We start from the raw sequence: 13,478 nt of genomic DNA, 5'->3' as shown, positions 1-13,478 counted from the left end.
GTTGTTACTAAATGTAGAGTAAATGAAACATATAGGCCTATGAGTATCGAGACCGGGACACAGGACAGGGGTATACAATATAATAATTATAAGTTTAAATATAGGACACAGGACAGGGGTATACAATATAATAATTATAAGTTTAAATATAGGACACAGGGCAGGGGTATACAATATAATAATTATAAGTTTAAATATAGGACACAGGACAGGGGTATACAATATAATAATTATAAGTTTAAATATAGGACACAGGGCAGGGGTATACAATATAATAATTATAAGTTTAAATATAGGACACAGAACAGGGGTATACAATATAATAATTATAAGTTTAAATATAGGACACAGAACAGGGGTATACAATATAATAATTATAAGTTTAAATATAGCAGCAAGCAGCGATCCAAGCAGTTGTGCATCTGCCCCAAGTAACAAAAGGTTGAATGATTTGATCGCTTCAACAGGTGAAAGAGGACAATTTGAATTTTGTAAATGTTACCTTATGATTTAAAGACAAAATTAATTCTGAAGATCTATGTCAGAAGAACAGAGGAAAACATGTTGTAGCTTGTTGTAGCAACATCTTAAGGCTGATTTGTAAATACCTTCTATATGCCATCATGAATGAGCCTACAAAAGTTCATATAGATTGACCATTCAAACAGATATGTATTGGTTGCTGAATTTTTTCATTGGCTGTTGGCGGCCATTTTGTGGAGCAAGCCAAATGGAACTTTAGGAAATGTGAGCAAATGTAGCCATGTGTTGCTTTTAAACATACTTTATTTTCCCTTTTACTTCTTTTCAGAACAAACCTATTTCAAATGGTGAATATTTAAAAGTACATGTGCATGTCTTTAAGCATTTAATTGCTTTCTTCATTAATATGCCATAACATTTAGTTTTACCCTTATGATATAGCTGGGCACAAATTGGCTCTTATTATATTCGATAAACATTGATAAACATGGCATGGCATGGAGTGGAGTGCAATGTTGAAAGACGGCTGTCAGTACAGTTGTCATTTTTTCCAAATCCTGTTTCTGAAGCCTGTAACATTTAAAGTCCTAGCATGCATGCATGCATACATACATACATACATACATACATACATACATACATACATACATACATGCTAACAACGTACATAAGGTCCCAGTCAAAAATGCACTTTACACACCCCTTCAACCACGCTATAGTAAAATGTAAAAAATGAGACCAAATAAGACCAAAGTTTTAATTTAGTATGAGAAGTTTGTTGTTGTTCTTATCCTAAATTATGAATTTCAGTCAGTTTCTGACACAGATAAAGGAAGCAAAATCCAAGGCAGTAGTCTGGGCTCTTCTCTGTTTTATATTACGTGTTTTTGAATTTTTCCCCCTTTTTAATACACCTCTTTCACTGTTCAATGTGTGTGTGTGTGTCTGTGTATGGGTGTGTGTGTGTGTGTGTGTGTTTATTGTATGTGTGTACATTGCATCAATTTGTATTGACAATTTTTGTCCTAGTTTCAGTTATGTCTCAAGACAAATGTCTTCAAGCTCCACAGTGCTATGGAAGTTGTTTTTATTTATTTCTCTGTTTTAAGAAATTCAAACATGAACCTTCCTCTTGGGAAGTAATGTTTTTAGAACTAGCAGGATATGAACTAAAAAGTTTGATCTAAGAACATTTCACAAGACCTGGCAAGGGACTGGCTCGTCAATGTTCCCATCTATGGGGTGTCAGCATGTGACGTCTGCCCTAATAATAGGAGCTGTCTGAAAGCTGACAGCCACCCACTACCACGGTGAAACTCTCAACTATTCCGGTTGTAATGAGTAGGTAGTGATAGACACGTTCAGCACAGAAGTTTGACTACCTCACTGTAGTGATTTGAGTTCATCTTTTTTTTTCTTATGTAGGTTTCATTCCTTTTTAATGTAAGATATGTTCTTGTATCGAGTGCTGATTGTCTGGAATCATTAAAAAGATTCCCGTTGCAACAATAAAGTTGTTTTCCCGTGCTGGCCGGAATTAGAAAACAGTCCTGTGATTTGTTGCTGCAGCAGGCTCAACTGGAGTATCGTTTAAAGTCAAATAGCCTATTGAGATGCTTTACAGAAGGCCTCACGACCCATGGGAGACATGACATTAATGAGAATGATTAGTCCTAATCAGGCCCTGGTGAGCTCACACCCAGTACAATCTGAGACAGTGAAATTAAGTTTCTGTTACCAGTCGCCATCGCTGTGCTGGTCTGCATCTTCGAAATTGCCTCAAGAAAACGTCTCAGGGGACTTAAATGAACAGCTCGAGCCCCATTTAGACTTTTTTACTCACTAGCATTACGCTTTGCTTCGGGCCGAGTCAAAAGCGTGCGCAGATTGAATCAGTTAATCGATCTAGTGACCCATGACTTCATTACAACAAAGCCATTGCCTTTGTGTTGCATCAGAGCAGGAGTGCAGTAGATTCTCTTCTGTCGTGTAACACTGTCATGATTACTGACAAGTCGCCCTCCCTTCCCTGTCTGTCTGTGAACTCTGTGGAAATCACAGGGAATAATGAGACATGTGTAGTCCATCAAACAGTGTTTGAAGCATTGGGAAAGTTGATTTTGGCAAATGACAAGAGTGTCTCATGTATTCCCAGTCATATTAACGCAGCTTCAAAGGCCCCTTGCAACACTGCACCAGTATTACTGTTTTGATAAACTGTAGAATATTAACTAAGGGCTGGTTAAGTCACAGGGAAAATGCATAGTTTCTATTGAGCACTTTAGGTCATGAGCGGTGTATAATGTGTATATATATAGTGTCTTCCTATTCAAAAAAGGCATCATAATGGGCTATATAGATATGTATACAGCTCATAGAATGAAGAGAATGGGCTATATAGATATGTATACAGCTCATAGAATGAAGAGAATGCCAGTGTAGTGGCTATGATGCTGCACTATGGATGCTATTAATCATGAGTGGGAAAAACATGTTAGGCCTCTTGATATGGTCTGTGTGTCAGCAGATCTTCATCATACTGCTGATTTAACCGTAACCTCAGGTTCTGTAATTTACTTTGTTGCATCTGTTTGAGGGGAAAATCTAATTTAGGCTAGGGAATGCTCAAAGGCAGAGATTGTAATACCTCTTTATCTAACTTGATCAATGGATGAGATAACATTTTATTATATGAATTTAGTTAACTAAATGATCGCAGATAGAGCAACTAAATATGGAATATGAATCTAATGTCTAATGTTTAATCTAAACAAAATGTGTAGTTAGTAGAGAGGGGGAAGGGAGGGCAAACAGAACTTCTTTATGTAGTCAGTTACGTGCTGCTCCAAAACTAATCTGAGAATTCTCATTTCCTGTGCCCCTTACTACAGTACCATATCATAGAAACACACTTGAATGGTCATTTACATTCTGAAGAGGGGGACTAATGTGACATTGGAATATGAGGCAGACCTGCAACTAATCTTGGGAGTGTTGTGGAACCAACATGAGATGTACTTGTTCTTTGGACAACAATATAGTAAAACCCAGAAAGTGACTCAAAACTCAGTGGATGGGGACCCTGGTGTGGTTTGATTGGGCCTCAGTGCTTTACGCAGTGGATGGGCCTGGTGTGGTTTGATTGGGCCTCAGTGGATGGGCCTGGTGTGGTTTGATTGGGCCTCAGTGGATGGGCCTGGTGTGGTTTGATTGGGCCTCAGTGGATGGGGACCTGGTGTGGTTTGATTGGGCCTCAGTGGATGGGGACCCTGGTGTGGTTTGATTGGGCCTCAGTGGATGGGCCTGGTGTGGTTTGATTGGGCCTCAGTGGATGGGCCTGGTGTGGTTTGATTGGGCCTCAGTGGATGGGGACCCTGGTGTGGTTTGATTGGGCCTCAGTGATTTACGCAGTGGATGGGGACCCTGGTGTGGTTTGATTGGGCCTCAGTGGATGGGCCTGGTGTGGTTTGATTGGGCCTCAGTGGATGGGCCTGGTGTGGTTTGATTGGGCCTCAGTGGATGGGCCTGGTGTGGTTTGATTGGGCCTCAGTGGATGGGCCTGGTGTGGTTTGATTGGGCCTGGTGTGGTTTGATTGGGCCTCAGTGGATGGGCCTGGTGTGGTTTGATTGGGCCTCAGTGGATGGGCCTGGTGTGGTTTGATTGGGCCTCAGTGGATGGGCCTGGTGTGGTTTGATTGGGCCTCAGTGGATGGGCCTGGTGTGGTTTGATTGGGCCTGGTGTGGTTTGATTGGGCCTCAGTGGATGGGCCTGGTGTGGTTTGATTTGGCCGCAGTGCCTTGCATCCAAATCACCATCCTATTTGTCTCCATGTCCTTCAATCAAACAGCATAGTCTTTGTAGCGCTTATCTGTATGTAAGAGCTGAAACTGTTTCCCATTACTTCTTCACCATGTGAATTACACAGCTGCACACAGCTGTATCTGAGCTGGTTGGTAGTCAGTGGAGAGCTCAGCTTTTGTATTAGATTGTAAGTGCTTGTGAAGTGCTGGACTCCTGGAGCCCCATCCCATTTGGCATCAAACGAGCAACATGTTTGGACGACCATAATCCCTGGTGTTGAGGGAGACATTTGGTTGTATCACTGAATGGAATGCCCAAATAGCCAGTGTGTGCCAGAATGAGAATTTCTTTCAATTATCCCACTGTTGCCCACTGTGACAACATTTGCCGCAAAGCTAATCCCAGTGTGAAATCATTCATAAGGAATCATATTGGGAGCCTCTACACATCTGCCACTCAATATCTTCGCCCCAAGCACCCCCACACACACGCATATAGTTTGTTTAACAATGATAAGAAAGGGGTGATCCGTGGCGGTCCAAAACAAGTATGTCATTTAATGTGCAAGAGAGAGAAAGGACAGACGCAGCCTGGGGCGCGAAGGCATCTTCTGGGAGATGTCTGAGTTTGTATTATGCAGTCATTGTGGTGGGTGAGAGATCCTCCCCAGCAGCTTCAGCCGTCTCAGGCCCCTGTCACCCCTGCAGATCTGACTCACTGGAGCGGGCGCACGTGTCTGCTGGCAGCAGTGGTGCCGAGCGCTCCTCGTTTGTCAGGTCGGGGGGGGGTGCTCAGCTGTGGGGAGGGCGACTTCAAATATGGTGGCCATGCCAGTCACCGCCGCTAAAATTTCAATTACGCCAGAAAGGTCATTATTATCCTCGTTAGTCACTGATTGTGTGTTGACATTTGGACCTTGTTTAACAAAAAAAGAATCTACATACTGAATATATATATCCAGCCTCATCCGTCGCTGAAGTGGGTGCATGTAATGATTGTTTTAGCGATGACACATGAGAGTTTAACCTTTGCTGGGATGGACTGACCTGGGCACAGCACTGACTCAGTGGGTGGAATCTTAATGTCGGGGGCAGGGGATGTGATGCTTCATTATTCCACATGATTCCAGCCACTGCTGCAGTCTCTCAGCATCATGCAATCACTGCAATCATTTGTTGCACAGTCCCTAAATTCAACTGCTGTAAGATATTTACCTCGCAAATTAATGTGACATAAACCAGAGAAATTAAGAGGAATTGGAAACTGTTTTTCTCTGTTGCTGACATAAGACAGGTTAAAGACTTGCAATCATTTACAAGTTATATTTTATGTGAGCATATAGTGCAATCTGAGCTAACTAGTCAAAACATTTTATTTTGGAAGACTCAAATAGTTTATCTCCATCCATTTGCTGTTTTTTCTCTCCCATTCTGAGTTTTATGTGCATGCAATAACTCTTGACTTCTTGTTTTAAAGACCTGCCATTTCATGCTTAGTTAGAGGGCAACATTTTGGGCTATTCCCAAAGCTAAGTGTTTCTCGCAAATTTCATTGGAAATGTACTAGTTTAACAGACCATTGGAACTCCAAACCATTTAGATATGCCACATAATCATCTAGATGTGCACTGCCCTCACTAACATAAACATGGAGTATGGACAGACATTAGGATCTTCTGCACACATTCACCAGACCACAGAGCCTTCATATACATCTCCTTTCCAAAGGGTTGGATTTCATGTCCCCATACCAGACAATGTACTCACCACAGCACCCAGCCCTTAATTATCATGAGGAACTTCAGGCATTATCATATCAGTCATATCATGTTGACATATACAGTGAAATTATGTACACTCATTTATATTCCTGACAAATGAAATAAGGAGTAATAGAACTTTAATAAACTACCAGTGGTGCTGCAGACATTACTGATATAAAAGGGTAATATAAATTCTAGGGAAGATGAATGCACCACTGGCCTCCTGTGTTTGCTCAAATGGCCACTGAGATGCCTCAGCCTCAGCCTCAGCCTCAGCCTCAGCCTCAGCCTCAGCCTCAGCCTCAGCCTCAGCCTCAGCCTCCTCTATCCAGTCCTGTCAGATTACTGCCATGTGGATTGCTTTTCTGCTGCCATCCTAACTGACACTCGAAAAAGGCAATGGCACCATTTTAACTCATCAAAAATGTTTGCCATTCTCAGGTTCAGCAGGTCTTCTGGAATCATCTGTCTGCAGTGGCAGTACTGGGCAGTTTACTCAGTAAAACAGCTCTGATTCGATGCTGTGGAGCCTCACTACACCGCTACATACAGATGCATGCCGAACTTTAAGACCCCTTTCAAATGAAAAGATTCCTCTTTCAGCGTGAGTCATGAGAAGAACTGGTTTAACTGAAGTCGGATTATTAAGTAGAAGTATTCAGGCATGTGCAAGGCTGCATGCTAAAGCACACGTCACTCTATTTTCTGCCTGTGAAATCCATTCCATAGAATATGAAATATTGTTGTGAGTCCATGTCCCTCAGAAAGACAACAACCATGTTTATTGTGCTGATGTTTTGTAGTTCATTTAGTTTAGCATAATGGATGCCTCTGCAGTAAGTTTATCCTGAAGAGAAAGCTGGAGAAGAAGGATGGAGGGGAAAAAGCTTGAACAGAAATGAATTGAAAACCCACAGGGGGTCCAATTTCAGTTTGAATTTACAGTCCATAAGGACCCCAAGTCTGAGCCTGCCTGGGTAGAAAATACACACTTCTGCCTGCTCCCTATATATGATTATTATTGCTATTATTATTATGTCTGTTTGCATCCTGGAATAGCTTATTAGCATTCTCTATGTGTATGTGTGTTTGGAGAGACAGACATAGACATTGTACAAAACTTAATTAAACAGCAGATGGCAGAAGACTTTAAGAAGACCGCATCACTTGAACACAGTGAGAGTATTCAGTTATTCGATGTAAAAATATTTGCATTTCGGTCTTCCTTGATGTCGGAATGAGAGCAGAACAATGAAGCAGAAAGACACTGTGAAGTCCTATTTACATACCAGTACTGTTTACCCTGTTTGAACGCACTGGATGCACACGGCATGCCAAACAGGGGCTGAATCATCACGCCAGTTAGCACTGATCACTTTCTATTCTCATCTATCTGGATGTTAGGCATTTCAGCCAAATAGGGTTGAATATTAACAACTGTCATTTGACAACTGTGCTCCTTTCAAGTGTGATATCAAAGATGGCATTCTAGTTTTAAGGGGCTGCTACAGTATGTGGCTTTGTAGGGGAAAGGACGAGGGAGTTATTTTATGTTTAGATTGAGGAAAGAGACGTAATGCCAGAACATGATGCAAGTTTTGATGTGTCTGTCATGTTCCCTAGAAAATCACAAGCCGTTCGTCTCTTACACTCAGCATTCAATACAGAAGCCAGCTCTTTCAAAGGCGAATGCGCGTTTTTTGTTTTGTTTTTGTTTTTTTTTTACAGAAAAGTGCGGTGGCGTCTGTGCTCTCCAGACAGTCTCATGGCAGTTTTCTGAAAAATGAGAAATGAGTGTAATGAGAAAATGATTTGAATGTTAGCCTGCACAACTTATTTCTGGCAGAGTCCCACAAGGATGAAAACACTCCTGCTACAAATCAAGCCATGTTGCTGGGCTGATGACCTGCTCTGCTCCTAAATGAAAGGAGCTTTTGTGCACATGTAGCCCATAAGCCAGAGTACTGTCCCCTTAGTCATCACCGTGACTTCAAGAGAGAAAGAAAATACGTAAATGATTACGTGCTGTATGATGTGCATGCTTAGGGTGGACCTGACTACTGAGTTGGCTGCTAACGGATGTGTTCATGCGGTTGTCTGTGTTCCAGCTATTTATTCACTGTTACACACACGCACACGCACACACACACACACACACACTTTAATCCAAACGTGTGACTAACTCAGAGTGAAGGACACAGAATGATGTTAATGTCGTTTGTCTTTGATGTCATGCTGATGATAACAATCTGTGATTCATGTGACCTCTAACCTTCATCTTCAGAAAAAATCATTTTCATCAGTATGCTGTACGCTACGAAATTATTAGTTGTTTGCATTTATGTATGTATTTATTTATTTATTTATGAATGATAATATTCTCTTATTGCAGCTGTCAGAGCACAATCAGCTGTGAGTGGATCATTGAGTCCATAACAGAGTTATGTGCTGGTATCATGCTCTGTGGAGCACATGTCTGCTGTGAGCCTCTGCACCTGCCGTAGATGTGTGCACACGGCCCTACCGAGTTATTTTTAAAATGATCACTGCATCTAGGCCTAGCACAAAAGGGCATCATTTGAAAACGAAACGGAATTTTCCATTTCACAACCTTTTGCCATCTCGAAATGAAGCACCACTCATACATTACAATTATTCATCTGAGAGAGGTACGTAAGTCATCTACTGTGCATCTTTTGTATTTTCTATGGAGTACACTTGTTCTCATAGTTCATTCAGAAAAACATCCCCTCTTTTTGTTATTGCTGTGTAGCATGGCTCTGGGACATGTGTTGGAATTACAGAGCAAAGGCCACAGACAAACTTCTTTTGCACTTGAGTATGTTTAATAGTTACTACTTTGTCACATGTTGTTGTCCGTCGTAGATGAGTAAGCACCGATGCGAGCCGATGGAACTACGGTGGCTCTTGACGTTGACACCTTCAGACATCCAGAGGAACTGTGTCATACTGGCCTTTCTGTGCTGTCAAAGCCATTCGTGTCTGTAGGGGAGAGGCTTTAATTAAATTAACAGGCCAGGGATAAGCAAGAGATACGAACGCAAAAGTCATTTTTAACCTTTGGTGTTACAACACATTAGGACTGAGGCACTATCACTCAGGAAGCAACATAATGTCCACCGCTGCAAATACACAAAGGCATCACCATCCCTGAGAGGCCACATTATCACACTGAGGAGTGTGTCCAAACGTCATCCCTGACTGAAAGAACACAAGAGGATAACAGTGGCTTGAAGGGACATCCTTCTTGCCAACTTCACATGTAAAAGATGTATGTGGAGCCGTGGTCCCTCAGTATGCATTATGCATGAAATCCTCTGGTTAAACCTGCCGACTGTATGAACACATCCTCCCTGCATTAGTTAGATAGAGCAGCCACACAGAGGATGGAAACTTGAGCTGTGGGGGATTAGCACTTTTAGAATAGGCCCTCGTAGTGATTGATGGTTAATGTTGTATTTTCCCCTCAAACGTCCACCAGGAATCATGCTTGTAAAGTGGTGTGCTTTGGGGCGTACATCCGTGTGCAAGAAGGTGAAGTCCCTGTAATGGCAAATTCTGTGAGCCTCAAAGGTACGGGGTCCTAGCCCCCTGTAGCATCATGTGTGATAACAGAGTGTGAACTAATGTGAAGTGAAAAGACATAACATTTGTCTTTGGGTTATTGTGTTTCTGTGTTCTAGAATGTGTGAAGGTGACGACTTGCATTGATGCTGAGAGCCACAGCACTAAGCCTGGGTTATATATATATATATATATATATATATATATATATATATATATATCAGCATCAATGCAAGATATATATATATAATATATATATATATATATCAGGCAACACCTATGGCATTTTTCCTATGGCATTTTTCCCTGTGTAAGAAGATATCAAATAAATAAAACATCCTTGTGCTCATAAGGAGGATTCTTATGGACAAGGACAAGTATGTGCTTCTCAACACTATCTTCTTTATTTGTCAGGTTTTTTCTCTTATTGAAAAAACCCATTTGCTGTATTCCTCCGGAGAATGTCAAGGCAATCTCCTAGAAGAAAAGGAGCCATTTTGTCCAGCCGAGAGTTCAGTGCTATGTGATATATATATATGAATGCCCTCTGTGCCCTAAAGCTCTGGCATTACTGTGACATCCATTTCCCTCTTCAATCTTTTCCCAAGGACATTATCTTGTAGCTGGTCTGTTCGCCTGCAGCCCATCGCAGAACCAGGTAGGGCTGGTAAATTAAATAAACACCAGAGATAGATCTCGAGGATGGGAGGCCCTTGAAGGTCAAAAGACCAGCCCAGAGAAAACCAACAGCGCTAAATATGGACCTTCCTGTTATAGCACAACTTCAAAACTAGCTGATGCACCTAATCACAATCCATCCAGACTACCTTATACATTCAATAGCAGTTTCATGGATGACTGTTATTGGATGGAATGACAGGCATGCCTTGTTTATATTGTGGCTTCACGGAGGTTTCTCTGTGTTTGTTTGGGTTTGTTTACCACTTTTTGGATGTTCATGTCTAAAGAGTACTTTGAGAAGCACAAATGGGCCCGGCACATTTCAGTGTGCAATCAAACAAGACAAGCTGTTTTGGGCCGTTGCATGTGAGCACTCTAACGAGCTGTGAGTGAAGAGAAGGCATCCAGGGCCGGAGCAGGAAACAAAGAGCAGAGAGGAGTCTGGATAAATGGCACTTCTCCACACTTATTATCAGCAGGAATTGTAGTCTGAGGTCGTGTACTGCACAAAGAGCACATACACACAACGTGAAACACCCCTCGACAATATTTTGTTAGACTTAACAACAACTAATTGGTTCCACTGAGAATATTGTCTGAGAGCTTTTCAGCTCGGTGAAATACTTATACGCTCAGGCCCTAGTAAGTACTCCTGAACAGAAGAGATGTCCAGCCTTTTTTTTCTGGCACAAAGTCATTGTGCAGCCCCCTCTAGAGAATCATCATAATAACAGGAAAACAGAAGGATTGCTAGCTCTGTAGCTATACACGGGGACCACAGGCTAGTGCCAGTGCCATTTTAAACAAAAGAGCTTGAAGTAATTTATACAGAAATTGAAGCTGACATTTTTATACAGTGTATTTCTTTTTAGATCATATAACTCATCCTAAAGGTTGTGATTATTTTTTCATCTTGTATCTTTTTCAATTTTAAAGGCTTGACAGACGCAATGCTACCCACTTATTCACAGCTTTGATAAATACCAAGAGACGCTGCATAAAGCAAAAAAAATAAATGTGTCTCTACTGGAATACAAAGGAAATAGGTCTCTTAACTCTACTGAGCTTATCCTCTGGAGTCTTTTCAATGTTCAAAGTCATGTGTTTTTTAACCCCACAATGTTTTAATCATGTTACTTTCTGTGTGTCTGCTTGGTATATTAAATTTAAAAGTCCAGAGGAATCCTCACTGAAAGATACATGTAAGCTGTAATATAACTTTTACAAGTCGATCATAACAGTAGGTCAGTAGCAGGTTTTTAAGAAGCAGATATTTAAGCTGCACAGTTCATTTTGGAGTTCAGTGCACCTTAGAGGAGCCCAGTTGAGGAGCTAACATCCAGGGCTCTGGTCTCCCCTATGGACCTCCACACTGCTCTGGTCTCCCCTATAGACCTCCACACTGCTCTCCCCTATAGACCTCCACACTGCTCTGGTCTCCCCTATAGACCTCCACACTGCTCTGGTCTCCCCTATAGACCTCCACACTGCTCTGGTATCCCCTATAGACCTCCACACTGCTCTGGTCTCCCCTATAGACCTCCACACTGCTCTGGTCTCCCCTATAGACCTCCACACTGCTCTGGTATCCCCTATAGACCTCCACACTGCTCTGGTATCCCCTATAGACCTCCACACTGCTCTCCCCTATGGACCTCCACACTGCTCTGGTCTCCCCTATAGACCTCCACACTGCTCTGGTCTCCCCTATAGACCTCCACACTGCTCTCCCCTATGGACCTCCACACTGCTCTGGTCTCCCCTATGGACCTCCACACTGCTCTGGTCTCCCCTATAGACCTCCACACTGCTCTCCCCTATGGACCTCCACACTGCTCTGGTCTCCCCTATGGACCTCCACACTGCTCTGGTCTCCCCTATAGACCTCCACACTGCTCTGGTCTCTATGGACCTCCACACTGCTATGGTCTCCCCTATAGACCTCCACACTGCTAAAAACCTAACTTACAGTAATTTAGATTACTGTACATGGAAAGATGCTGTATTTGGACAGACAAATTAAGGTATATGCTTGAATAAGACAACGTATTCTTATTTTAGCAGAAAGTTTAGTTAGATTATTGTGTTGTTTTGGCTTGCAGACTTCTTACTATCTCTACAGAAGACAAACATAGATGTAGCTGTTCCTGAAGAGTTGTTTCCACTATTACAGTACTGCTCTATATGTAAGTCATAGGCTATCAGTGAAAGACAGTGATTGAAAAATGCAATTACAGTAAATGTACCCACTCAATAGTGACATCTATTGTGAGAAGCAAACTAACATATGAACACTGTCTTCAGATAGTTAGCTTGGATTGTTGTATTTCCAAGATGCAATGCAAAGAAGAATGTTACCGTAAATTTGAAGTTCAAACATGTCAAAGTTTGACACCAAATACAGAGGACAGAATGGATCAGCATTAGGGCTACAGTAGAATTCTAGTGGTATTACAGTACTTTGGTAGACTGTATCTTGTGTTGATGTATGTAAATATTGGAAATACTACAGTAAATACTTAGCATATTTATGCCTTTTTGTTGTCCTGTAGTAAGCCTATATAGTGCAGTAACACGTGCAATTTTAGCATATGCATAATGACACATATTGCAGCATTTTAGAATTGTTTGTTCACTGTAATATAACAATATTTACTGTAGTCCAAAGAAGTTTTTGCCTTTGTGTGTTTTTTCTCCTTTTTGCAATGCAAACCTACTATCTATGCCAATCTAGAGGATACAGCAACAATGTTATATATGCAATTGGCAATGCTTCAAGTGTTTAGTGTTTAGTGTTTTTTAGGTCATTGTACTCTGAGAGAGAACATTTGCTAAAGTTACGGCATGACTCACTTTTGGGTGAAGTATGAAGTGTTTTGGTGGTTGTAGTGCATTTTGCACCAAAGGTTAACTGATATGCTGAGGTGTGTGTCTGTTAAGCTCACTGTGTGAAGAGTTTTGGAAAAAGTGTACATGGTATTGACACAAGTTTAAAAGTGATTGGAAAAAACTGTAATGTGTGTCCTCCAGGAGAACGTCCTAAAACTTTTTCGACCATGGAAAAATCTCTCAGTAGGTGAGGCCATGATTAAAATTGATGGCATGTTACTTTGGAAACAGTATATGCCTAAGAAACATGTCAGATGGGGTATTAAGATCTGGTGT

Source organism: Clupea harengus, chromosome 14, assembly GCF_900700415.2.
Source record: "Clupea harengus chromosome 14, Ch_v2.0.2, whole genome shotgun sequence".
Taxonomy (NCBI): Eukaryota; Metazoa; Chordata; class Actinopteri; order Clupeiformes; family Clupeidae; genus Clupea; species Clupea harengus.
The sequence above is the reverse complement of the archived record's forward strand: the minus strand, read 5'-3'. Positions refer to the sequence as shown.